Source organism: Rhinatrema bivittatum, chromosome 3 (assembly GCF_901001135.1).
Source record: "Rhinatrema bivittatum chromosome 3, aRhiBiv1.1, whole genome shotgun sequence".
Lineage (NCBI taxonomy): Eukaryota > Metazoa > Chordata > Amphibia > Gymnophiona > Rhinatrematidae > Rhinatrema > Rhinatrema bivittatum.
The window spans coordinates 364,428,669-364,455,782 of NC_042617.1; the positions used below are offsets into that span (position 1 = coordinate 364,428,669).

Here is a 27,114-nt window from a genome sequence, read left to right on the forward strand (position 1 = left end):
TAAGAGGTTGCGCTTGCGCTGACGGCCACCAGATGTCGCTGTTTTGTGTAAGCAATTTTTAAACTTGTATTACCTGTCACAGGTGTGACCTATATGTAATGTAAGTGTATAAGATCCTTCCCGTATGGGAAGTGAATGTTGTGTGCAAATTTGAACGCATTCGGTTAAGCGGTTGGCGAGATTAGCGACGACGTACAAACTATTTAACATTTTTATTTATATTGATAAGGTTTATGGTAAGAGAAGGCAAGCATAATGCATATTCTTAAACACATTTTCCCTAAGCATTCTAAATTATTTTTAGACTATTGGGAACTCAAAATATATTAAGTAAAATAAAAAATCCACTGCACCTATGCAGAACTTTTATCCATAATAGAAAAATGTTATATTATTGGAAAGTTAGTACTATTTGTCACATTTATCGAGAGGCCCTATATTCAGTAGGCTGGCATGTGAAAAGTTATCTGGGTAAAGCTGCTTGGATAACTTTTAGCTGGTATGTTCAGTGGGACAAGTCTCAGAATCGATACATTCAGGTAAAACTATCCAGGTAGGTTTGCGGCTCACCAGCTGTCTCAATATAAAAAGAAGGAAAAAAAAAAAACCTTACAAGCCAGCAGTGCCCCAATTCTGTTCCCTGCCTATCCCCTATGTTAAGAAAAAAAAAATGTTGGAGCCTTAGCTGTTCTCCTATGCTATCAGCCTTGTTACCAGAGCAGCGCTAGACATTAGGAGGACACGGTTTCACAGCCCTAACAGCATCATCTAATGTTGCTCCGACAGCAATGCCGAAAGCTCAGCCAGGAGAATGGAAACTTATTTCCTCTGAGCTAGGCTTCCGCTAGTTTACCATCAGGCGGGACTTCTTGGGAGTGGGGGAGTGGGGGGGGAAGAAGGATCTATGTGAGGCTGTCAGCAACAGTTTTCAATTTGGATGAATGGGAAGGAAGTTTTGCCACTTCATGTGATTTTGGCTTTGGGCAGGAAGTGTGTGTGTGTGTGTGGGGGGGGGGTGCCTGTCTGGCCCATAATTTTTAAAGGAGCAGGGTTCGAGGGAGGATGCCGGGAGGCTGGCAGCTCCTCCCAGCATTACATTGCAGGGAAGAGGCAAAGACTTCTTCTCCTTCCGTGAGTGCAATGGAAGGCTTTTGGGGGCTTGTGCCCCATATTTTTAAGCAGGGAAGGCGGGAGTAGGTCACTAAGACTCCAACATTTTTTTTTTCTTATCTTAGGGGGTGGGAAAATCAGGCCTTTGCTGGTCTGCTATAGAGTTTCTTTAAGCTTAGCCAGCTATATGCTTAATAAAGCCAGGTAGAAATTTAGACCTGATCTCCACTGCGGCCAGACTACCCAGCTACGTTTACGCCCTGATCCTTGAAGGACTCCACGCCGTCTCTTCTTTTGATTTTGGGTACGTTTTAGCTGGGTAATGATTTCCCTGGCAAACATGTTTCCATTTGGTGGGGCAGGAAATTCAAAACTCAGGTTTTGTCCGACTAATTCCAGACAAACCTTTTTGAGTATAAACCTCAGAGTTGAAGGTGAAGCCAATCAAGAGCACTGGATAGTAATGGAAAATGTGCATACAGGAAAAACAACTCATGATGAATCAAGCTGCAAAGTAAACTTTTTCCATGAATGGTTGCATATTTCCATTTGGCATAGGAATGAATTTCATGACAATTTCTAGGGGTATCCACTTACATTTTTTTTTCTTTTTTTTTCTCTTTCATTAGTGGCTTCTTTTGTTTCATTTATTTTCTGTTTCTGTTTGCTAATGCTGTGTTCATGCTTTTATTTGGCAGAGGTTTTTTGTTGACTGTTATACTGCCAACTGGTGGTCAGCCTGCATGTTCACAGATACTGTTGTATTCGGGGCAGCTGGCTGTAAAGTGTTAACCTCTGACTTGGAAACAGGGGTTCCTGAGTGTTTTTCCTTGTGTTTTCAGTCAGTTCTGTATACTTCAGCAGATAATTTGGCCAGCACCGCAGAATTAACTTTATTTTACTTGCCTTTATTTCTGTGGCCCAGACTATGCTGGTTGTAGTTATTTGTTTTGCTGGCTAATGAAGTTTGGGATTGAAGAAGCGGACTCATCTGTCTGCAAATAAAGACTGAGTTGGGCTCTCTCTTTAAGCTGTGCATTGGATATGCACAGTGGAGACAGAATAGTGATCCCCAGTCGTGCCTGCCACCACTGGGTTAGTATTTAAAAATGGAACCTGAGGCTGATGCCATTTACTGCATGACGATATGGCTGTACCTCCTTTCAGAACCCTGTATCATGGACTCTAAATCCAGCCACCAGCTGTCACCTTTGATGAAGACTATGTCTCCCTCCCTCCTCTCCCAGGGGCTGTGAATGTTGCCTTTGCAGCACACCCAGTCCTGGCCAAAGCATGATCCAGGTATCGAACTGGGGACCTTCTGCATGGCTCTGTTTCGTGCTGTCACTGAGATATCAGGAAGGCCCTAACAAATTTATCAGATTTTAATTTAATACCAGTCTGGATAAAATTTGTCTCAAAAAAAATGTGATAACTGCACATGTAAGCCAAAAAGAAAAGTTGCTATAGTTTTTAAACATTTTAATGATTTTGTTACAGTACCTCGTTGATTCATGCAACCAATTATTGACACAGGGGAAAGTGGAACTCATGAATGACGGTGAAAAGAAGTCAAGCTGACTGAATAAAAATCACACATTGTAGACAAAATGCTGAAAGTGTATTTAGTGCATAGAGCATGTTATTCTTTTCTTCCAAGCTCAGCGTCTTCCATGCTATAGAGGTACGTCAGTATATAAATTATACCAAAACCAACAGTCAACAAAATTTCAACAAAACAAACAGATTCATACATTTTTGCTGAGGGTATAAAATGTCTAATTATACAATTTTACCATACAAATTTTGACACAAAAAAATGTATGGTTTAATCATCAGTTACAACACAAAATGGCAAGGCATACAATGCCCAAATGTGAGAGCTCCCCTGCAGATCAGTCCATTCATCTATCTCACACAGACACCAAGGTTAGTGTTCTGGATTGTAGATCTTTGTGTGCTGGCTCAAAAGGCCAGTATCAGCTTCTTCTGCGTATATACTGTATGTAAATGAGTGAATCTGCATTCTGGGACAATATTATTACATAGTGATGGGGTTTTTTGGAACATCACTCACCTGAGTTGTGGCCACTGTGATCAATTTTACTGATTACTAGTTTTGGCTTATCATTTGTTTATTTATTTATTTATTTAGACATTTTATGTACCGTCGTTCCATGTATAGATCACAATGGTTTACAAGATGACATTCATATTTATACATTCATAGTTATACATTCAACAGATAAACATAGACAAAACAAAACAATTGGATATGATGTTGGAGTTCATATGTAGGTATTAATTCCCATCTATCTAGAGATGGTTTCTGGGGCAAATGGAATTATGACCAGAACATAAAGCTAGGAGTGTTGGTAATCACAGATAATAAGGTAGTTTTCACTTCTTAGTCTGTGGGTTGTTTGAGAATCATGCATTCTCTCGTTTGATTTATTCTTCATGCTGCGATTATCATTTGACTTTCTTGTCTTTTATTGGGTCCATATATTCTGAGGTTTAAGTTAAATTATGTGTGTTAATGAATAGCCATATTCTTAATTCACTTTTAGATTTCTTTCTATGTGATGGCACATGTAGAGCTTCCAGTAGAGAGTTCAAGAGCTTTGGACCTGCTATGGAGAATACTCTGTCTCTTATTTGCGTCAAATGTGTGTTCTGTATAGTGGGAATATTCAGGAGACCTTTATTTTGGGATCTTACTCTTCGTTTAGAGTTGTAGGGCTGTAGTGCCACTCTTAGCAGTCTGGTGTTATTGGAATGAATGATGTTAAATATTATCGTTATTACTTTATAGCAGATTCTGGATTGTACTGGTAACCAGTTCAGAGTCATCAGCGAGGGTGTAACATGATCATATTTCCTGGATCCTGTTAATGCCTTGCTGCGACATAATGTAGTGATTTTAAGTGACTTGCTGGAAGATCTAGAAGTAAGGAGTTACAATAGTCAAAGCTGGAGAATACTAGGGATTGTAATACTGTATGAAAGTCCACCAAGGTTAACAACCTTTGTAGTATACACAGCTTAGCGTATCCTGTCTTAATCAATTTCCTGATGTGCATTTTCATAGTGAGGTTCTCATCTAGCTGTACACCTAAATCCCGTACTTGATTTGAGGGGTTAATTTGAAAGTTGCCTAAGTCTAAGGCAGGTGGTGTAACTATCGATGTGTTTCGACTCAGCCAAATGATTTCTGTCTTTTTAGGGTTTAGTGTCAATGTAATTTGTGAAAGTTCTTGTTGTGTTGCTTTCATATAAGAAGATATTATCGCTGTTGTATTTTCGAATGATCCGGCTAGTGGTATGTAGAACTATTGGTCATCTGCATACAAGAAGAAATTTATTTCTAGATTTATTAGTAGTTTACATATTGGGAACATGTAAATATTGAATAGTGTTCTTGAAAGGGCTGAGCCTAGAGGGACACCTGTCTTACATGGAAAGATGTCAGATATCTGGTGCCTAGTTTGGCTTGAAAAGATCTTTTGGATAGAAAGGAAGAAAACCATTTGCTAACTGTACTGTTGATCCCAATGTTTCTCAATTGATGGCATAGTAAATTATGATCGATTGTGTCAAAGGCTGCTGTTAAGTCGATTAGCACTAGACAGTAGAATTCATCTGTGTCGAGAACTCAAAAAATTGAGTCCGTTAATATGAGCAGTAATGTCGCCATTGAGTGATTTTTCCTAAATCCGAATTGATTTGGGTATAGGATATTATGATTTTCCAGGTGATGTTCAAGTTGGGTTAACACTGCTTTCTCCAGAACCTTTGCTAGAAACGGTAAGTTAGATATTGGACGATAATTGTTCCAATCATCTGTTCTACCAAACTTGTTTTTTAAGATTGGTTTTATCACTGCTTGTTTTAGGCCTTGGGATATGATTCCTTGATAGTGAATGGTTAATCATGGATGTGATTGTTGGTGTGATGATTTGATGTACTTGTTTTAATGAACTGGCCGGTATTGGGTCACGTGGGTGAGTAGCAGGCTTGATTTTATTAATGAGTTGACTAATTGTCAGTTTTGATACTCTGTCGAATATGAACCATTTGACAGTGCTATTTGATTCTTCATGTTCTTCTTTTGAGTGACAGATTGTGAATTGTTTTTTTTTATTATCGATTTTGTCTATTAGTGTGGTGGCATGCTCTTTGCAAAAGGCTTTGGTGAAGTTGTAATTTCTTGAAATGTAAGATGTCGGATCTTGTATTAGATGTTTAACTATCTCAACGAGAAGTTTAGAGTTAAATATAGCCTTGTGAATCTGTTTAGCATAGTAGTCTTTTATTGCTTTATTGGTTATTGTACGTATTTTGTGAGGCAGGATTTATATTTTCCTAGGGATTCAGTTGAATGGCGTTTCCACCATTGTTTCTCTAGTTTCCTAAGGTTCTGTTTCTTGCATTTTAGTTCTTTATTGTACCAGGGTTGATTATGTTTGAAGTTGTTTTTTCTTTGTTAATAATTTTTGTCTAAGCTGGGCAAAGGGATTCAGCTATGTCATTGACTATGTTGTCCCAGGAGTCAAAAGCTGTTATTGTGTTAGTTAGGTCTTTGTTCATGTATCTTAGTTTCTATAGCTTCCGCCAGTATTTCTGTCTCAATCTTTTTTCTGAAGGTAATTGTATATTTATTATCCATCCTATTGTGGATTTGGTTGGTGAGGGCTATTTAAACTTGTATTAGTAGTTGATCAGACCAGGGTACTATTGTGTGCGAGGTATTGATTAAGCAGTTATTTATGTTAGCAAATATTAGGTCTAGAGTGTGGCCTGCTTTGTGCATTGCATTTGAGACAAATTGTGACCATCTCATTGCTTATAGAAACATTTCGCACACTAAGGTTCTTGGTATTTTGTCTACCTGTAGATTAAAGTCTCCTACAATTATTGTAGATTCTGAAGTAGGGAATACTTTAGTGAATAATTCTATCGTGGTGGACAGTCTTTTTGTAGTGAACCTGGGGAGCATTGTAGTAAACATTATACCTAGGGTGGTATAATGTCTACTTTGAAAAGTACTAGTTTCAGTTCTTGTTTACTGATTATTAAAAAACTCCCGCCTTTATGTTTCGGTCTAGGAACGTGAAACACCTCATAGTTTGGTTGGGTAATTTGGTTTAGAATTATATCGTCTTTGTCAGTCAGCCAGGTTTCTGATATGCAAAAGATAGTGGGCTGTAAGACTTCTAGCAGGTCATCAAGTATAGGGATTTTTTTTTTAGATGGATTGAACATTTAATAGTAAGAGTGTGAACATTAAGCAGGAGGAGATGGTGGAAGGGTTATTACTTATCGTTGGGAAAGCAAAGTTTGTTATCCTTCTTTGTTTCATGTTTGTGGTTCTCCTTAGATCTCTGAATATGCCTCATCCTTGAATGGGTTCAATATAGTACAACTGGTCCATGGCTGTAAGTATCATTTTTGTGACTAAAGGAGTGATTGCCGAAGTAATCTAGTAATGTATTTCAGGCTCGCGCAAAGGCGTGCAGAAAGGGGCAAGCTCCTTTGTCACATTCCTTCGTGTGTGCACCAATGGCGCATGCCTCACTGTGCAAGCGCCTTCAGGGTCGCTGCGGCGCTCTTCAGGAGTTGGTGGGCGGGCGATGGATGGTCTCCCTTGGCACCAGCTACAGATCCTGGTGCCTCTGGATGCGGTGGAGGGAAGACGGGTTCTTGTTTTATGAATGCTAGGTGTGCATTGAAGACTGGCAGGTGTCATTATAGATCAGAGTGATTCTGTTCAGAATCAGGCTATTGCCTTGGTTTTATGGGTTTATAGTTCAGATGCCTTTAAAAAAGCATATTGTTCCACCCTTATGGACCAATCCTATCTCTTTAGGGAAAGATTACAATGCTGCCATGGAATATTCAAACTCACAGACGTCTCAAAGAAATCACTGTGGTTGCTGAGTCCCTATTTCGATGAACTGACTTGCGTTAATTTGAATTAGGAGGACATTCCAGACATATTTTAAGAATACCCCTAAGGAGCAGGGGTTCCAAATAACAGTTCTCTATATAGAAAAGGGTCAGTAGTCACAATCTTGAAATGCTGATACCAAATAGCTTCCTGGAAAGAGGAGGTTCAGATGAGTTGTACTACATTCACTTCCTAGGTGCATTAAGCAAGCCCAACCTAGAAGTAGAGTGGTTAGTTGAAAATCTCTGTACTGGTCCAGGAACTGGCCTAGTTTACTCCTGGGGGAATTCTGTGCAAAAAAAAAAAAAAAAGAAAATTCTGCACACAAAAACTTAAAATTCTGCAAAATTCTGCAAACTTTATATTGGTCAAAATAACACAATTTAAATATTTTGAGCAGAATTTCCCTAGAAATTCACTGTAAGAGTGTCCCTACTTCCCTGGCTACTTTGCCCTCTCAGGCCCCAACTCCTCCACCTGTCAGTATCTCTCCCCTCCACCTCTAGGCTCAACCCCTTCCACTCTATTGCCAGTCCCAAAGTTTGACTCCGTTCTGGCTACCTATATCTCTCTCTCATGCATCCCTTCACACAGGCTCTGTCTCACACATACACAATCCCTTCACACAGACTAGCACCCTCACATACACAGGATCCCTTTTTCATACACACGAGCTCCCAATCTCTCACACACATAAACATTCCTTCACAATCTCCTAATGTAGGCTCCCTCTCTCTGAAACCCACACTCAAGCATCCCCCCTTACTTCTCATGCTCTCTCACCCTCCCCTCCCCCACACCTCCTCCCCTCATATAGGCGCCCTCTTTCTGAAACCCACTCAAGCATCCCCACCCCCTCTTACCTCCCATGCTCTCTCACACCCTCCCCCACACCCCCTCCCTCATATAGGCTCCCTCTTTCTGAAACCCACTCAAGCATCCCCACCCCCTCTTACCTCCCATGCTCTCTCACACCCCCTCCCTCATATAGGCTCCCTCCCTCTGAAACCCACACTTAAGCATCCCCCCACTCTCTTACATCCCATCCTCTCTCTCACACCCTCCCCTCCTCTCTTACACACATATTCTCTCTCACTGGGGCCTTCATCTTTGCCGCAAATGGAGCGCGTCCCGCGGCACACGCGGGCCTTCGTCTTTGCGCGCTCCATTCGTAGCATGCCGAGGTCTCATCTGCTATTTTCTGCGCAGAATTCCCCCAGGACTTCTAGTTGGATGTTCTCTCTTAGGCTTCTTCCTGCAGACCGAGGGAGTTATTTTCCAAGCCGCGTTATGGCCTTTTCGCATGCGAAAAGCACCATAACGCATGGTGCGATGCTAATTTAGAAAAGAGGGAGGAATTTGGAGCAGGATTTCTGTCCAAGTGGGCTGGCTTTGCACTTTGTGAAGCCATATCACACAGTTTAACGCCGGAAATAACTACACCTTTTTTATTCGCATTAAGCAAGAAACATTTTAGGTGAGAGAGAGAGAGAGAGAGAGAGAGAGAGAGAGAGAGAGACTGACTGACTAGCTATAAGGCCCTTCTCGAGGTTAGGTATTTATACCTCTATATGAGGCCCACCTAGTTACTCAAGGTGAGGTGTAGGTAGTAGTGTAGGGGTTAGGGGCCACTTTGACATTCAGAGTGATGAACAGAATAGTACACAATTGTGAAGATTTGATGTCCTTCGGAGTGAGAAAACTCACACAAAGATGAGATTTGTACAATGTTCTCTCAACCTAGCTTGATGCTAGTCAGTCAGTCTCTCTGTCTCTGTCTGTCTGTCTGTCTCTCTCTCCCTCCCCCCAGTGGTTGTAGGTAGAAATTGTGGCACTTACCGCAAAGTGTGAAAAAGTTATCGCACTCTGCGGTAATACCTATGCGAAGCGCTAAGATAGCCTATTTATCGCAAAGTGTGCTATTACCATAAAACACAACCCTCTTCCTATCACATGCGATTGTTTGATGAATCCTGGCCTGAATTTGCAGTTGTTCAATCTTGAACGTCTAGGTGTGCCTCAACATATACAAAGGGGTCTCCTGATTTAATTTTCAGTGACCACCTCCTAAGGGGATCTATAAGTGCTTTTCAGTAGCTTATGGCAGACAGACATCCAAATGTTAATTCAACAGGAGTCATTACTATGCACCAAACAAGAGTCCTCAAGAATGTTAAGAACACTTAGTTCTATTGCACAGTGGCTACAGGCAAAATTGTTTGCAACCATCTGTATGAGTAGTACTTGTTTACAACATTAAATTCACTTGTAATAAATAGATGGAAGCTTATTTAACCCACAAAGATAAGTTACATAATATTTTTTACAACTAAAAAGTCTGCGCGTAACTCTGTCCCAGCTCCTCCCCTAAGGGCCTCTCTGCAGTTTACGCAAAAATATGTACAAAAATGAGTTAGGGACACCGAGTCCAGGTCAACGTTAGAACTGGGTTTTATGAAGGTAAATGGCTTTGAAAATTCAGCATTTAACAAACAAACATGAATTTAGGAAAGAGTTTTTATAACCAGTGATCTACTGGGATGCAGGCACTACATCTCAGATACATTGGATTAATCTTCATTTTTTATTTTTTTCCACCCACACCTAGTTGATGATCAAGCAACACATTAACAGCGATGTCAATTTTCAAAGGGTTTAAGGGCTTTACTTGGAAGAGTTAGGAACCTAATTGTGTCCCTTTGAAAATTTTCTAGGGGGAAGCACCTAAATTTAGGAACCTAACAAGTGGGTGTCTACAAAGATGTGGCCAGGGTGGGGAAAGTAAGTGATGCTCTCGGCGCTGATTTCCAGCACCTAACTAAAGTGCTCCACAACAGGCATAAAATTAGGTACCCCAGTATCATCAGGCACTAATTTAGACAAATTTCTAGCTTAAGTGCCTAATTTCACTTGAAATTTTGTCAAACTTTAGGTGCCTAAAGCTGAGACCCCTAAGTCAAGTGCTCAGCATCCTTTGAATATAAGCCTGTTAGAAAATGATAGCAGATAAAGACCAAAGTGGCCCATCCAATCTGCCCAGTTGAAATTCCTCTACTTTTGGTAAATGCGCATATAAATTCCCGTAGACAACACATCACCAACTACCCCCTCCTCCATGTCTTTTACCAAACCTCTCAACCATTTTCCTACACTGCCCTCCAGCCCTGTCCCAAGCCTGCCCAAAATCAGCTACACTGATGGCCTCCACCGTCTCCACTAGTAGGCCATTTCAGGCCTTGCCATCTTCAGATTTGCTTCTTATATGACCAATGCTTAAGCCAAACACCCAGGCCTCCTTCTAGGTCTTATTACCAGGTTTCGTAACAATCCCTCACTCCCCAAATTAATGAGGCTGTTGTAAAAAAAAAATCTTGCTTCCCCATACTCACTGCAGTTTGAGTTTCAACCATCACTCCAGCCTTCTTGGCTGACCAACAGAGTTGTGCCACTGCTGTTTTGGATTCTAACCGTTATTCCATGCAGGTTACCCTGGTATTTTCTTGAATACCCAATGCAATCGTACCACTGCTGTTTTAGGATTAGTGCTTCATTACCATCCTCTTGCCAGTAGGGATCCTCTGTGTTTATCCCAATCTAGTTTGAATTCTGTTGCTGTTTTTGCTTTCACCGCCTGCTCCAGAACCACATTAAAAGTCACCCAACACCATTTCTGTGAAAATATATTTCCTGATGTTCCTGATTCTACCTCCTTTGAGGTTCATGTCTAGTCCCCTAGTTCTACAACTTCCTTTTCATTAAAAATGGTTTGCTATTTGTGTATTAGCAATACTTTTCAGATATTTAAATGTCTCTATCATATCCTCCCTGTATATCCTCTCATCTAAAGGACGTTCTGGGCCCCCCACTGATCCACCAGGGCTGGAACTGTAAGTCTTGTGGGTATCTGGTTGGTGGGGGCCATAGTCTCCAGGGCATAATTTTTGACTTGATGGGGGAAGGGGCTGAGGATGGGGCCTGGGCCTTTAAACATTTTCTTAACTTTTTTTCTACTACTGTCACTTCCAAGGGTGGCAGGTAGGGATTCTATAGAGTGCCCCCGGTACTTTTTATAACTGTTGGCCCCTTTAAGGCTAGGCCCTGGGAGCATCGGGACATGTGTGAGCATCCCGATGATCTCAGAGGAAGTGAGTTGCAACTCAAGAGATGTAGCTAACTTCACATCAAATAGTGTGGTTTGTGATTTTTCTGGCAAGCCGTATTATTTGATTTGTATCCTTTTTAGGGTATTTATGAATTGACTAGCATGTATTTACATACTCATCAGCTCATTTAAGTACATGCAGTGTGCCAGGGGCAGAATACCAAGAGGTATTTGATATATCTCATGTCATCTCTGCGTTAAGACATTTACCACTCAATTAACAGCTGCTAACACAGCTTTTGTGAATGAGTCCCTTAGATTGGTGTTTACCAATCCTCTTCCGGAGGCTCACCTAAACAGTCGGATTTTCAGGACTGCCACAATGAATATGCACGAGATAGATTTGCAACCCCCCCCCCCCCCCCCCCGAGTCTCTAGTGTATGCAAATCTCTCTCCTGAATATTCATTATGGGAATCCTGAAAACCTGACTGATTAAGGTGCCTGTAGGAGAGGGTTGGGAAGCACTGCCTTAGATTGTAAGCCCTCTGGAGCTACATATATATATATATTTTGATGAATCACTCTGTGTAGGTAGGCCTGTGAGCAGAATAGAAAGCATTAATCAATATCTATGCCAGCTCCTCCTCTAACATGACCCAAATAACTTTTTCATGCTGCTCCAAAAATCTCTCCCTAATTTTTTTTTTTTATGACAAATGAAATTTGACATTATTCTGATATTCTTCCTCCGCAGGCCAAATTCATTTTGGGCAAATCCAATCCTTATTGAGTAGAAGTTTCAAAAAGAAAAAAAAAAAAAAAAAAAAAAAGAGTTCAAAACCGTGGGATGAAGGGGGCACAATCTGGCCCACCATGTGCAGCTGCCTCCCCACCTTCCCCCCTTCGAACTCTTTAAGATTCTCCGTAATCGTTTTGGGGCTTGGCAATTTGTTGTTACTTCTCTCCGCTTCCCTTCCTTTCCCCACAGCAAAGCACTTGTTATTTCTTCCACCTAAGATGCCTCTCTTGCCGACCAGTAAAGCACCGACGACGGGCAGAGAAGGAGGAAAACGTTGTGTCCTGGCCCAAAGAGAGGAGGGTCAGCCGGTGTAAATACCAGAAAGGTATAATCAGCATCCGATAGCCTGCACCGATCCCCTTACGCAGTCACAGGGCACAGAGAGAGTCAGCGGTGAAACAATTCCCCTGCAGCCTGCAAGCGTATCAGACACCGGGTGCTTCAGGGTACCCTAGGCTGCCACTAAGCGCGTCAACGCAAGGCTGAACACATTAAAAAGGTAGCTGCGATAAAGGAGAGGAACACTTTTCAATGAATCCTTCCAGGGCTTATGCGATGAGATTCCCCAAATGCTCCTGGGTCTGCTCCCACCTTTTAACCTTTTTCTTGAAACGTTTTTTTTCTGCTACATCCGGTTTTCTTTTCTTAATTCTTTGTGTGTAACTTCATGTTCAGCCAAAGCCATTAACTGTAATACTATGTTACAAAGACTTAAAGCACTTTTGCTTGTGCCATCAGCGTGTTTGTCTTTCATTGCCAAATGCTTCGCTATTTGTTAAAATATTGCTGCATTGATTTAAAATTGTTTTGCCTTCAGGGTCTGCTGGAGAGCAGTACTTTGTGCTCTCTAGCAGGCCCATCCAATATCGGCGTGCGGGCAACAGGTGCCCGTGACTGAGCGCCCGCTCTCCCGACGTGCGCCGATCCACCACTCCGGGGAGCCCGATGCAAAATGCAAATGGGCTGCCATGGTAAAAGAGGAGGCGCTAGGGGAAATCGTGCACCCTTAGTGCCTCCTCTGCAGAGGGCGCCTAGGAGAGGAGGCTGTCAGCGGGTTAGGAAAACGGACGCTCAATTTTACGAGCGTTGCTACAGGTTAGGAAAATGGACGCTCGTTTTCCTAACCTGATTTTTTTCACGAGCAATGTAAACCTTTCTGATGGCGAAACCAAATGATGGTATTCCAAAACACGTTAAATCAATAAATAAATAAAATAAATAATTGCGCATCCCTTTTCCTACCCTGACTGCCGACATACTTTTTTTTTTTTTTTTTTGGATAGTTCTAATTTTTCACTTCCTCCGACTTAATATTGCCATGATATTAAGTCGGAGGTAGTACAGAAAAAGCCAGATATTAAGTAGGAGGCAGTACAGAAAAAGTATTTTCTGCTTTTCTGTATTCTTTTTGGGATCCTCAAAAATTAATGCCTGCTCCGGGGCAGGCATTAATTTTGGAGAGTAAAAATGTGCGCGTTGTGCACACTTTTTTTTGTTTGCATTGGGGGAGGGAATAGCTAATAGCCTCATCAACATGAATTTACATGTGCTAAGCACTATTAGCTACGTGCACGATTGGAAACGCGTTTTGGATGCACTAACCCCCAGGGGTTATGGACATGCGTTCAATCATGCATTGAGCCATACGCTGACCGCAGCGCACGATACTGCATTAGCCTGTTAGTCTGTATCCTTTGGCGATGCTTTGTAAGGAAAAGTGATATAATAGGTTTACTAGACCATGAAACCAGATGGTCTTATTAAAAAAAAAAAATACTTTCATGAAAATAACAGACAGTTTTACACCTTTGGAAGTCCTATTACTTATACCTTTAAGAAAAAGCAACTATTTACATGAGGTCAATAAATCATTTGGATATGGAGTTTATTATTAAAAGTGCTGTTTAGAGAACAAGTATTATTGTATATCAGAAGTATCCGCTGCTAGACATCTCAAACCTATTTATCATCTTACTTATCATAAGACTGAGGGTTCAGGATTATTTTTCAGGTGGTACGGGCAGACACAAAGTACAGGCACCTTTTCCTGCCACCTGCATGACTGTCCTAGTGGTTCCCCAAAACAGGCATGCCCCCGGCACCACCTCCGCTCCCCCACCCCTCCCCTCTCTTCTGCAAGGGCGGACGGGAGAACGTGAATGTCTCTAGTCAATCCTTGTGGACCCACAGGAGAACTTGGGTGTCTCCAGCCAATCTGCATCAACCTGTGGCAGAACTTGGAAAGTGCCTGCTGCAGCAGCCAATCAATCTGGCCCCAGCAAAAGACAGGAAACGCGTGCTGTGGCGGTGGAGCTGCGCCTGCACATTGTCCCCCCTCTTGTTGCCCTGAAAAGCTTCGGCAGCTGCTGCCGAAAACAGCCGGAGCTGGAGTGCTGTCTCCCAGTGAGAATGAAGATCCTGTGCTAGAGAGTTGGGATAGGAGGAGGGACTTGGGGGGAAAAGACACCGCTGCCGGGGCAGGGAAGTGGAGGATAAGGAGGTTGATGCAGGGTCCTGGGGACACAGAGGAGGGTATTCAACTTGCCTGCTGGGAGGAGGTGGGGAAGAGAGACAGAAAGGGGGCCCTCTCTATCTCTCCCTATACCCCCCCCCCCCCTAGTAGGCAGGGGGGGGGTATAGGGAGGTAAAAAAGAAGGGATTATATTGAGGGCGCTGAGGGAGGAAGGGGAGGTGTATGTAAAGGCCATGGAGCCTCTGCTGTTCTTTTGTGTGTGGGCAGGGGAGAGGAGAGGGTTTGGAGGTCGTATTATATGGGGCCTCCGAGTACCCCTCGTTATTGTTGTGAGAAGAGGGTGTTAAGTTAGGGCCCAAAATGTCTGCACAACAAAGGTATAATAGAAAGCATTTTATTTGTGGTTTAGTGATTCAAACATTGTCAGCTTTGGGAATGTGAATGTGCAGCATTCTCTGTCATCTTTGTATTTTGCACAGCACAGGAGGAAACGCTTTTTTTTTTTATTTGTTTGTAAGTCTCCAGGGTTGCACTGCATGCAGATTCAGGCTTTTTGGGGTTTCCAGTTCAGTTTTTGTCTGCACATCTCTTTTCTCTAATTTGTGGTCACTTATTCTGTATTAGGTGAGGGAGGTCTGCCTGTGTGACTGAGATAAGGTATTCTGCTAGGGTGCAGTTTCCTCGTAGGGATGTATAGAAGTCTGACTTGTTCTGTTTTCCCAATTAGGGGTATACTGGAGTTCTAGGGACTGGTGTAACATTTGCAGTGCTGCCTTTGCATAGGCTCCCTGACCATTTGCAGGAGGCAGAGCTATCCTGGTTGGGGGGGGGGGGGGGGGGGGCAGAATCCTGAGTGCTCCTCCTCCTCCCTGCCCCAACCAAGGATAGTCCTGCATGTGAATACTGACACCTTTATTTCTAGAGGGGGGAGGCAGTGCTGAGGTTCAGTAGTCTACCATACCCTGAAAAGAAGTTTTGCATATCCAAATGTCTGTATTATTAAGTTTGTCACTTCTAAAGAGCTCATTCCAGTTAATTGCTCTACTGCAAGAGAGCCAGCAAATAACCCGATATTAATTTTGTTTCTAATGTAAACTATAAAGCTGCACGCAAGGAGATTCCATAACTGTGAAATCTAGGATTGTTGTTTTTTAAATTAATGTCCATAGCTGTTTGATTCTGGAGATGGACTTTATAGCAAAAAAAAAATATTAGTTTCACAGCTGACCAACTAGCTCTGCCCTGTGGATGTATACAGAGAGAGAGAGAGAGAGATTGCATTCTATAGCGACAACCAATTTTCAATACAAAAGTCCGGACCGGACGCAGGGCAATAGCTAGGATGCCTAAACTGCCCTCATCACTTCCAGAGCGCACCACTGTCCACGCCCTTACCTGGAAGACTCCGGCTCCCGCTAAGGCTTCAGCATTCCTGCGCTGCGCCGCTCTCCTTGCTCAGCACCTTTGCATAGTAAACGCGGGGTCGCTTCCTCTGCCGGTCTGGTGCCCCTTCGTGCCTGACGCGTTCTCCTGCTTTCTCGCCCATCTCTCCGCCCGCCCCTTCAGCCACTTTCACAAAGCGGGGAGTTAGAGCTTTCATCTCCCTTCGCAGGGTGGTTTTTTTTTTTTCCCCCCCCAGCCCCGCGGGGGCTCGCTTGTGCTCCAGAAGCCTGCAATCCGTCCGGGAAGGGGCGAACAAAATCGGAGACGGATCCCGTCGCGGTGAATGAAATGCCGCCGCCCCCCCTCCACACAAAAAAAAAAAAAAAGAGAGAGAGAGAGAAAAAGAAACAGGTGCGCGCAAGGCTGAGGGTGCAGGGAAATGTTCGCGCTGTGTGCGTGGATGGCTCCGGCTTCTCTCTTTCTGGAAACCGACGCCAGCGATCGCCTCAGCCACGAGGTGGCAGAGCTGCAGCTTCACCCTGACCGAGATGCAGGCAAAGTTAAGCTACGGAGGGGCGGGGGGGAAACGATTAAGAAAAAAAAACAAAAAACGATTGCAGTTTTCGCATCAACTTTGCGCTGCTATGCGCTTCCTGCTCAAGTTCGAAGACGAAACCGCAGCGTCCCGGCGCGAGAGAGGTGGTGTCCCCCACCCTCGCCAGGTCTGGCAGCATCCTGAGATTTATCCTTTGTGGAGTGCGAGCTGCCTGCTTCGCAATCCCTGAGAACTTGTGAGAAACACGAGCAAAGCCACAGGGGGTAAAAAAAAAAATAAATGGTAAACAGACGACGCAAGCAAGTTGGTTTTCTAGTGAAAAGAGGATTTATTACAGCTCAGGGTGAGTGTATCAAGACGTGATATTATCAGGCAGTAGGAAGACGTTATCTGGTGATGTCAGCTCCTGAGACTTCACATAATAATACAAATGATCCAGAAGTCACTTTCCTATATCAGGATCTTTTTTTTATTTTTATTTAGAAATAAAGGAGGCGAGAGGGAGCGATGGCTAAGAAGGGGGAAGGAGAGGGAGCCTCACAGTTGTCTCAGTCAGTCTGTACATAATACAGCCTGATTTTATATAAATGACGGGGGAGGGGGAGGGCCACGTGTACAAAATAACAAAGAGCACCTCTTCCTCACTAAAACAACTATGGGACGTGGGAGGGCAGATAGCCTGGGAGTTTCCCAAATGATCCAGAAGATTTGGGTTGTGTGTGTGTTTGTATATATAGAGAGAGAAATGATTCATAAATAAAAATGATGATAATAATGAAAACATGATTTTTGTCTTACTTGCAAAGTGGATCAGGATCAATGATCCAATTTGGTGCTAAATCTAAATGCTTTTAATTGCAAATCAAAGTTGGATAGCACCTCCTCTGCTAAGCAGCATTGCGGTTTTACTGGTAGTTACTTCACAAATAAAAATAAAATGAGGAAAGTGGATTTTTTTAAATCTGTAAAATGAACAAAGGTGACTTAATTTTTAAACCATAGGATAGTTGCAAGCAACTCAAAGATCTTATTTTTACAAACAGTTTACCAGAAGCTTGCGGACATCGCATGGCTTCCCAAACCTGCCCTAGAGACCTTGCAGGCAGTTAGGTTTTCAGGATATCCACAGTAAACATGCAGGCGATAAATCTGCATGTACTGTATTGGAAAACCAGTATGTGCAAATGTACCTGCTGCCTATGCATTACGGATATCCTGAAAAGCCAAAAGGCTGTGGGGTCACCAGGACAGGTTTGGGAAGCATGGCTTTAAGTCAGACCTTCCAACCCTCTAGAGAGTTAAATCTATCATGCATTATGAGGAAGGTGATAATTAGCTCAGAAGCTTATTTGAGCATACCCTGCTAGGTCTGGCTGCTGTGTCTGACTGGTGTCATGGATTGCTTGTTCGGCTGATGGATAGGTTGAGCGTGTTCTTCTTCTGGGCAAGTGGATGACTCACAGACATTGGAAATTGATCCAGTCAGTCTCATTTCATAAGCTAGGGTTGCAAACCTGCTCCATTGTTAAAAAGATAGGCTGATCCAATCCTGGTTTTATCCCTTAGCACATACTAAATTGTAGCCCCGCTTTTCTTAGGAAAATCAGAATTGTATGATCGTGCATGCTATAGGGTAAAACCAGGACTGGATTAATCTTATCACAAGTAGGGCTGTGCATTCATTTAAAACAAATGTATACTGTACAATGTAACAAATGAGGCCCTTTTTGTTTCATTCATGGTCCCCCAAAACAAATAGAGCACACCCATGAAAATAAACAAAATGTTTGTGTTCATTCATTTAGGTTTCCCATTCAAGTCTATGGCCTATGAAAAACAGTAGCAGCTCAATCACTTAGCAACCAAGCAATGCCAGTGAAGTCATAGTAGGACCAGAGCCAAGATGGGAGGAATCAAGGAACAAGATATGATGGAGGACCAATCAAGGTCAAGCATTTTTTTAAGCAGCCTAAAGATTAATCTGTATCAAATGATACTTCCTCCCACTAAACGTTTTGAGCATGTGCCAATTCCATTTTAGGATTCACTTCTCAGGTGGATTTCACAGGGTAAGGTTGTATTTTCTGGAGCTATGAGTGAATGAAAGAAAAAGTTTAAAAAAGAGAAAAGTTGGGAATAAGAATGTCTTTGTACTTATCTTTGCTGCTGCAGTGCTTACAACTGCTACTTAACATTTCTATAGTGCTACATGACATGCACAGTGCTGTACAAACATATAAAAAGACAGTCCCTGCTCAATAGAGCTTACAATCTAATAAGACAAACATATAGGACAAGAAAGTTGGGGTATTTCATAAAGCAGGACAATGGTTTAAAAAGAAAAGAAAGTTAGTTAACAAGATTAAAAGCAGACAATCAGGCATAAGATTTAAAAGTGGTTTCAGAAAGGTGAGTCTTTAGATGGGATTTAAACATGACAAGAGAGGGAGCATGATGCACCAGTTCAGGAAGACTCTTCCAAGCATATTGTGAAGCCAGCTGGAAAGCACGGAGTCTGGAATTGTCATTGGAGGAGGACACAAATAGAGTGACATATACGAAGAGTGGAGTGCACAAAGAGGGTATGCTTACTGTGTCAGACAAACAGACACACTGGAATTCTGTTCACTGTGGTGGGATAGTGGAGAGAAACAGTGAACAGGAGTGTTTTTAATATCTATCTCATTACACCGCAATCTTGTTTCAAGAATAGCCAGAGCCTGATTTCTTCTCTAAGAGTTTTTGTGTGTGTAAAAGGAGTCAGCAGCATACATACACTGTGTGTGTATGAAAGACACACTTTTGTATATACTGAGAAGAATACTGGAAATCTGTTCTTCTTCATAACTGTAGGCATAATCAGCCAGCAGAATCTGTGCCTCAGCTAAGTTGGTAACTGCTTGCTAAGCATTTCAGTGCACTCATTCTCTGGTGTGCATGTGACAGACAGTGGTATTAGAATGGTACTGGTAATACACTACAGTATGCTAATAAATTATATTGTAATAGCAAAACACCAATGACACTATTTCTAATTCTATTCTGCCACAGTGAGGAAAGGTGAGAAGTAGGAATAGCAATGGGTAGAAGAATGGCAGGAAAAGAGGAATGGGTGTTCCAGCACAGTCAGCCAAGCCTAGCAGAAGCACAAACCTTGGCAGTAGAAGGAGGGAGAAAGCAGAGAGTCCTGCCGCTAGATAAAAGAGATACTTTTACCCACAGAAATCCAGGCATGGAAAGCTCAAGCCATAAGAATTAAAATTGGGAGAGCATGTTCCATTGCTGTCTATTCCTCTCTGTTGTTTGGAATAGGAGCAAAAGGCAACAGAGCCATTGGAGGTTAGCATGAGCAGGGTAGGGAAAGGGTAAGCTGAAGTGCAGCACCAAAATCTAGCACTATGCTCCTCCATGATTATTACTTCTTAGGTAATGGAGACGGTATTTGCAAAAACTGATTCAGAGTAAAAATTGTACCCTGGATTCCCTGAATCACTGGATATTGAACGCTAAAGGATGAAGAGAATTTTGGGCCTCTAGTCAGTAGCATCTTAGCCTCCAGTGAGGAAGTTGAGGAATCAGATGATATTGATGTAACTGAGATTATGCCACAGTAAAGAGGAGGACCAACTCCAAACCTGAACCCCCAGCCCTTCGCCAAATCGTGCCATAAGGAAACTATATCAGATCTCCCCCTCTTCAAAGATTTCCTCTAGTTTTTCCTTGCCCAGAGACAGTAAGTTTCCTATCTTTCGGCTTCTAGGTAGTGTGATTAGTCTTTTGATCTATATAGATGCAGGTCTGAGGTCCAATTTTCACATCAAGACTGGTATAGACCTCCTCCATGGATTTCCTCTGGCTACTACCTACCCAGTGCTTTATATCAATTTGGTCGTTGCCCATTGCCCCTCATTTGGCACTTTGGGGTGTGCTTGCCAATATAGGTGTCTGCTTTGTACTGCTCATGGAGCTTTGGGTTCTTCATGCCACTCTTTCTGCTGCTTTGATCCTGTATTGCTACCTTGGGGTTTTTCCTGCCATCTATGCTGCTTCATTCCTCCTTCATGGTGCCTTGGGATGTCGCTGCCACTCATGATACTGCATTGACCCTCTCATGCTACCTTGGGTGTTTGGTTCCACTGTTTTGGTGCCCTTTTCCCCTCTGTTGGAGTCTTGGTGTGTGTTCTTATCACTTTTGCTACTGCTTTGTTCCTTTCATGGTGCCTTGGAGAACTCCTGCCACATTGTGCCCTAGAGATGTGCAGCCTGAAAAATTTAGTATCATTTTTTTTTTTCATTTTTGTTTGTTTTTCCCTGGATATTGTTTAGTTTAATATTTATTTGTTTCTTTGCAGAAGCGAAATCAACTTAAAATCCCCACCCCAAAAACCAAAAAAACCAAAACAAAATGGGGCCACCTCCAGGCCCCCCCCCATGCCCCCTCACCATCTCCAAAATGTCCTGGGGCCAGGAACCACCCAGTGTCTATTTACCCTTACCATGGGATCCAGAGAAGCAGGAGGGATGCCCACTCGCCTCCTGCCCTGAGGTGGTCCGCATGAGGTCATCCGCATCACTGTGTGATGCCAAACTAGCATCGGCTGGACCAGCACAATAGAGTTGCCAGAATGGTTCCTTCTCAGGGCCAACTGGCATCATTTTCTTATACAGCCACACAAATATCTGGCCATAGAAGAAAATGTTGCTAGATGGTCCTGAGGAGGCACCATTTTGATGTCACACTATGGTGCTGGACTGGCCAGCACCATTTTGAGACCACACAGTTGCGATGGTCTTAGAGCTGATGAACCTCAAGGTAGGAGGTGAGTGAGCATCCATTCTGCAGCTCTGGACCCCCATCGATAGGATAAGTTGGGGGGGTGGGGGGTGGGGCAGGGTGATTCCTGGCTCCTATAGAAACATGGTAATGATGGCACATAAGGACCAAATGGTCCATTCAGTCTTTCTAGCAAGTTTTTTTATGGTAGTAGACTTCCCAATTCCTAAGTATCCTAATTACCCTAATTATGGACACTGCATCAAGTACTAATTTTAGAATCTGCTACTGGACAATTACCGTTGAGCTCAAAAATTTACTATATTTTATATATATATTTGGCATTGCTTATATTTATATTTATTGATATGTTAAACAGTTAAACTGTCTTTATAAATATTATATTGCTTTATTTATTTCCAGTTAAACTATTATTACTTTATTTAGCACTATGTTAAATTGTCAATCAGTTATACTGTTCCATATGTACCTCGGTTCCATGTAAAGCTCCGCTCTCTGTTGAGTAGTTCTTCGTTTTATGTAAACCGGATTGATTTGTAGTCCCTACAAGAACTTCGGTATATAAAAATTAAAAATAAATAAATAAATAAATATAGTAACTGCTGCTCCATGCAGGACACCCCCATGTTTCTGTTGATGGTAGTTAATTGCTGCTCCGTGCCTGTTAAACCCAAGCCTTATGTTAAGGTTAGCAATATTTACAATCTCAACCAAGCAACTGACAAACCCATCACAAAATTGTTTTTACAGGATGAGCAGCCTTCATAATAATTTAGACAATGCTGCTTGAATGTGCTTTGCTTTTTGATCTTGGCTGTAGAAGCAGTCCTGTGCTTTATCCCCACTGTCTGCTTATCAGTGCCTTTAGGGTGAGGGGAATAGGAGGGTCTGGTTGGTGGACCCCGGGTCAGCCCTGGGAAGCCTTGGGAAAGTCTCCAGTCTACCCCAGAGGAATTTTTGTTTTTTTTCCAAAACAAAACTGAAGTAAACCAACAAAATGAGTTTCATTAGAATTGATTAGAACACCGCAAATTTGGAGTCCAAAATTAGCTGCATTAACTTTAATGGGAAACAAATGGAACAAATAAACACTTTTTTTGTCTGAAATGAAGTAAATGAATTTTGATGACCTACGAAACAAATAAATAAACTGAAACAAAAATATTTCCTCTGCACTACACTAATCACAAGTAGATTTGTTTCTAATATTATACAGAACTGCAAAATGTGTCATGAGACTGTAACCTCAAAGGGGTGAATTGAAAGATCATGAAACGTCCAGCAATAGTTTTCCACGTTTGTTTTCTGTGAAACGTTTTTTTGTTTCAGAAGTTTCTGGAATTTATTTATTTAACATTTTTTTTATATTCCACAACTTCCAACAACACTGAGTTCAGTGCAGGCAAGAGATGCACCATTTCAGAACTGTGCAAGCAAACTCACTTGCAAGATTTTGTGCTAAAATTTGCTCGATCCTCAGCTGCCAGTTAGATGCAAGCAAAGGGCTCCACGTTTTTTCTTTAGATTCCCCAACTTAAAAAAAAAACAACTTTTTTTTTAAAGTGCGTTTTTTCAGATACATATAACAATGATTAGAATGGTTCAAGCTTGAGCATACAAGCTGTGTATATAACCCCCTTTCTCATGGCACCTTCAAATGCTACAGAGTAGGGAAAAACTAACTGCATCTTCGGCTCAGGATCACCTGAGGGGGATAGCTAAAGCTGTAACACCCAAGGGGTTCACCACACCGTCTGTCAATCATTAAGTTCGCACACAATGGGTGTTGTTCCCAAACTAAGACATATTTTACTGAAGACAAAACAAAAGTGAGGCAGTACAAAAAGGAAGCCTGTAGATCTTCCACAGAGTGTTGGGTTATTCACCATGAATATGCATGAGATAAATTTGCATGCAATGGAGGCAGTGTATGCAAATCTTTCTCATGCATATTCATTGCAGATATCCTAAAAGCCTGACTGGCTGGGGGGTCCCCCAGGACAGGTTTGGGACCCACTATTTGTAGAGCATTTTTTATATGAAAAACGTTTTGTTTCTTGTGCGTGATTTACATCTTTGAGGTATTTGAGTGTCTCTATCATATCTTCCCTCTTCATATTTAGGCCCTGAAACCTAATCTCATATAACTTTTGCTGCACATCCTGCACCATTTTCATAGCCTTTCTCTGGATTGTTTCCAATAGGTCTATACCCTTTCAGCGTTATGGCATCCAGAACTGGACATATTATGCTAGGTGAGTTTTCGCCATCTCTTTTCTGCTAGTTATGTCTCCCTGTGCACCCTAACATCTTTCTAGCTCTGACCACCACTAATGATATTTTGCTACCTTGATATCATCCAACATCACTCCAAGGTTGGTGCACATCAGTTTCTCACACCTCCTCCTTCCCCTCTGAATACTGCACCCTTGAATCAAAGGAGGAACTGGGTAGGTAGAGTCTGCGAAGTATTAGCAGGGAATGGTGTGCATGGGGCAGATATTGTAAGTATTGCTGAATCACTGTACTACTCAAGCATTCTCAGAAATGATTCAGTGAAGGGTATCGATCTGGCCAACAATTCCTGGTCATTGTATAAATTATTGTATAGTTTGCCACTATACGTTGGTTTTGTTTTCTATAGCTAGGTCATGGGCTAGTGATGCTGCAGGAATAGAACTACAGTGGATTTTATAATTAATCTGTGGTCTTGTATTTATGTAAGTGGCATCGTATCAGGGTAGCTATATGTGGAAACAAATTAACAAAATTAGGAAATCATATATATGTAGCCCTGGTCCAAGTTTGGGGACTGCAGGTGTCCTTAATTTCACTTAACCTCTACTGCTTACCATCTGCCAATAGTCTTTATGGTTAAGTGGTTCTACAACACTTGATTTTTTATTACTTTAAGTACATGTTTGGAGAGGAATAACCTGTGGAGAGGGTGTAGCCCTGGGTACAGAAGATTTGGAAAGAAGAAAGAGAGTCTAGACTTGGAGCTCGAGGGAACAGGACCTGTCTTTAGATTCTGGGAATAACCCTTAGGGTCACCTGGTTTCTCCAGTCCAGAGATGGCCTTGCCTGTTATCATGGATGTTGGTCTGCCAAAGGACCACTCCTAGGCTGGGATACCTAATCACGCATCAAAAGCCATGGGAGGAAGAATGGTCGCAGCAGTCTTCAACTTGTACTGATGGACTCGGGGCCCATGAGTGAGTAATACATGGCTCATCAGGGGGTCAAACTAGAGGATTTATTTCTGGTGGGGTTTTTTTTTTTTTTTTTTTTTACTAAATGAGAGGGATCTCTAATTGTTTTGCTGCTATCACAAATTGGGATCTGCTTAGCCAAGTCTCTCTGTTAGTATTTCTGCTGTTAGGAGGCTGTAGCTCCTCCTTTAGTTTGTGGTACCCCAGAAGAAGTAAATGAAAATCTGATACGTTGGATCCATTGTGTGAGACTTTCTTTTCTGAATCCCTGGGTTGTGAGTTTAATGCATTTGAGGCAACCAAGGGCTGAAGAGGAGAACAAGGTTTCCACAAGGTGGGCAGTTAGATGGTCACGGGGGGGGGGGGGGGGGGGGGGAGGAGAGTGTGTTTTTGTTTTGTTTTTTACATGTTCAGCAGATCTGTACTCTTTTTTTTAAATTTTTTATTTATCAGCTTTTTCATACATTTTACAGAGAACTCCTTTACAGTGTAACTAAAAGAAGAAATCTCTAGTATGTATTACATATTACATATAAATCTATATATATATATCTATCTACTAATCATGGAAACATCATTTACCTCTTACATTTCAAAGGTAATACATGGGGGGGAAAAAAGAAATCAGAGGAGACTTATAAGATAATCAAAATTAACAATACTGCTTGGTTCCCCGTCACAATAGTTACAGATCCCTTCCAATATTGCAGACCCTATGCCCTCCCATTCAGGAACGTCCTCAACTGCTCCGGCGAAAAAAAGATATAAGTATTTCCAGAAAATGTAATTATGCATTTGCACGGATAACGTAGGAGGAAACTTGCTCCTGAAGCCAAAGCCTCGGGCCGCATTAACAAAACAGCTTTCTACGCTGTTGCGTAGCTCTTGAGAGGTCTGGATAAATACGTATCAGACCTCCCAAAAAGGGAACATTTAGATTCTTAAAATAACTTTTCATTAACAGACTCAAGTCGTACTCAGAGAAAAAGGGAAACAAATAGTACTGCCGATCTGTACTCTTTAAACTTTTGAGTCAGTGCAATCCAATATCTTACTTGACTAAACAAATGTTGAACCTACACTCTAGCGCCAGGGAAGGAAAGAAACCCCTCAGCACATGGTTCTATTTTATGTGCTCCTAGCAGAGGTTTTAGCCCCTTTTCTGGTGATTATCCTGAAAGGCAGGGGGGTCACACAGGGTCCTGGGGCTAACTAACTCCAATACCAATCCCTCAGCCCTGAAGTTAGGATTCTTCCACTGGGGGGAGGAACACTCCTTCAAGACCCAATGGGTGGTGGCGACTTTTTCTCTCCCTGTTGGGGAGCACTTTCTTCAGTATTGGTTGGAGGGATGTGAGTGCCAACAAAATACTCTGACTCTCAACATGGGTGTCCAAATCAACCTTTCCTGCATAAGTGGCACTGTCTATATTAGTTCTCGACACAGTCAATTGATATCTCATTCTCCAACTTTTCTTTATTTGTGCAAGTGTCCCTCTGTAGATGGGCCAGGGAAGAACTCACACTCCAGGATTTGGAAAAGTAAAACTTCCCAGGTCGATAGGGGTATCTTAGTCATGGGCAGAAATTCCCTTCCAAAACTAGAGATCATAAAAAGACATCAAATACTGCACAGCTTCCAAGTGTACCTCTTCTCCCCAGGGTGAAGACTCTGGGTGAGGGTCTCCAATGAATCAAAAAAGTCTTACTCTCAGTTATCTTTTTCCAGATAATAAATGGGATTATTTTTTTTTTTTGGAAGAAAAGTCCAGTTGACAGAGAATAATCAGCCCTTTCAATTTTCCCCACTCTAGGGCAGAAAGGACGAGAGCAAAAAATGTTCCTCCCAGATCCAAAGGACAAAATCCTTACACAAATGGCCAAACTGGAATTGTCTTGCAGTGGGGGTCACCATTGGGCTGCCAACCGCGAGCTTGAGCAGGCAGAGCCTTCCCTACCCTGGCCATCCCCAGGAAAGGGAATTCCCCATCATCTTTTCCCAGGTGAAGAACCAAGGCTCTCGCAAGAAACACTCCAAATCTCAGGAAAAAAAAACTGGAGGCAACTCAGTCAGGCAAACAGTGTTTTGGAAACGGTTAAGCCTCTCACCTATCCTGGACTACAGACTGTGAAGCCAAACCACAAAACAATAAACAGCGCCTTCTGCCTCTATACTCCTCAGCAGGATGCTGCCGCTGGCACACAGATCTATGACTCAGCCTGCTTTCATATAAGTGGGGTGGGGTGGGGGGAGGGCTTGGAGGAAGCGCTGTTCTGAAAATGGTGCGCTTCTCTGTCTACTTCCTATTCCTAACCCCTAACTCCTAGACGTCTGCTCTCTAGTGGTGGTGATCCCAAAGGGTCACCACATATACTTATGTCCTATGTTCCTTGGTTTGCGTTTCGGACACTGTCATGCTTAAAAACATCTTTATGATCGCTTTTCTAGGCAATTACTGATTGATTTCATTTACTTAGGCTGCACTCTCAGATGTCTGTACTCACCGGCGAGCGCAAAGTTATTCAGGCAAACTAACCAAAATACTTTAAACCTAACCTCTTATGTTTTGCATTCGGCCAGTTAAGTGCAAAAAAAAAAAGTAGAAGAAGAGAAAACGTCTTAGGGAAACAGGCCTGATCCCCCCCAGCCCCCAACCCAGAGCAATGCTGGACGCAGCGCTATCACCTTCTGGCTAGGACTTAGAGGTCTGGGGAGTTCTGGGTGAGGCAGG

At 42.4% G+C, this 27,114-nt stretch overlaps 1 protein-coding gene and 1 long non-coding RNA gene across 3 annotated transcripts in view; one reads left to right on the forward strand and one right to left on the reverse strand.

The window, feature by feature from the left end:
• Positions 1-16,393, reverse strand: part of HTR1E (5-hydroxytryptamine receptor 1E) — a 159,588-nt gene extending 143,195 nt beyond the window's left edge. For both annotated transcript variants that reach the window (XM_029595471.1, XM_029595472.1), the window contains exon 1: positions 15,832-16,393. The gene's annotated coding sequence lies outside the window, so the exon portion shown is untranslated. The remainder of the gene's footprint in view (positions 1-15,831) is intronic.
• On the forward strand, positions 16,230-26,325 carry LOC115087844. Its single transcript, XR_003855631.1, has 4 exons — positions 16,230-16,718; positions 18,181-18,322; positions 23,375-23,425; positions 26,197-26,325. It is a non-coding gene; the product is annotated as an uncharacterized LOC115087844 (long non-coding RNA).
• The last annotated feature ends 789 nt before the right edge of the window (positions 26,326-27,114 follow it).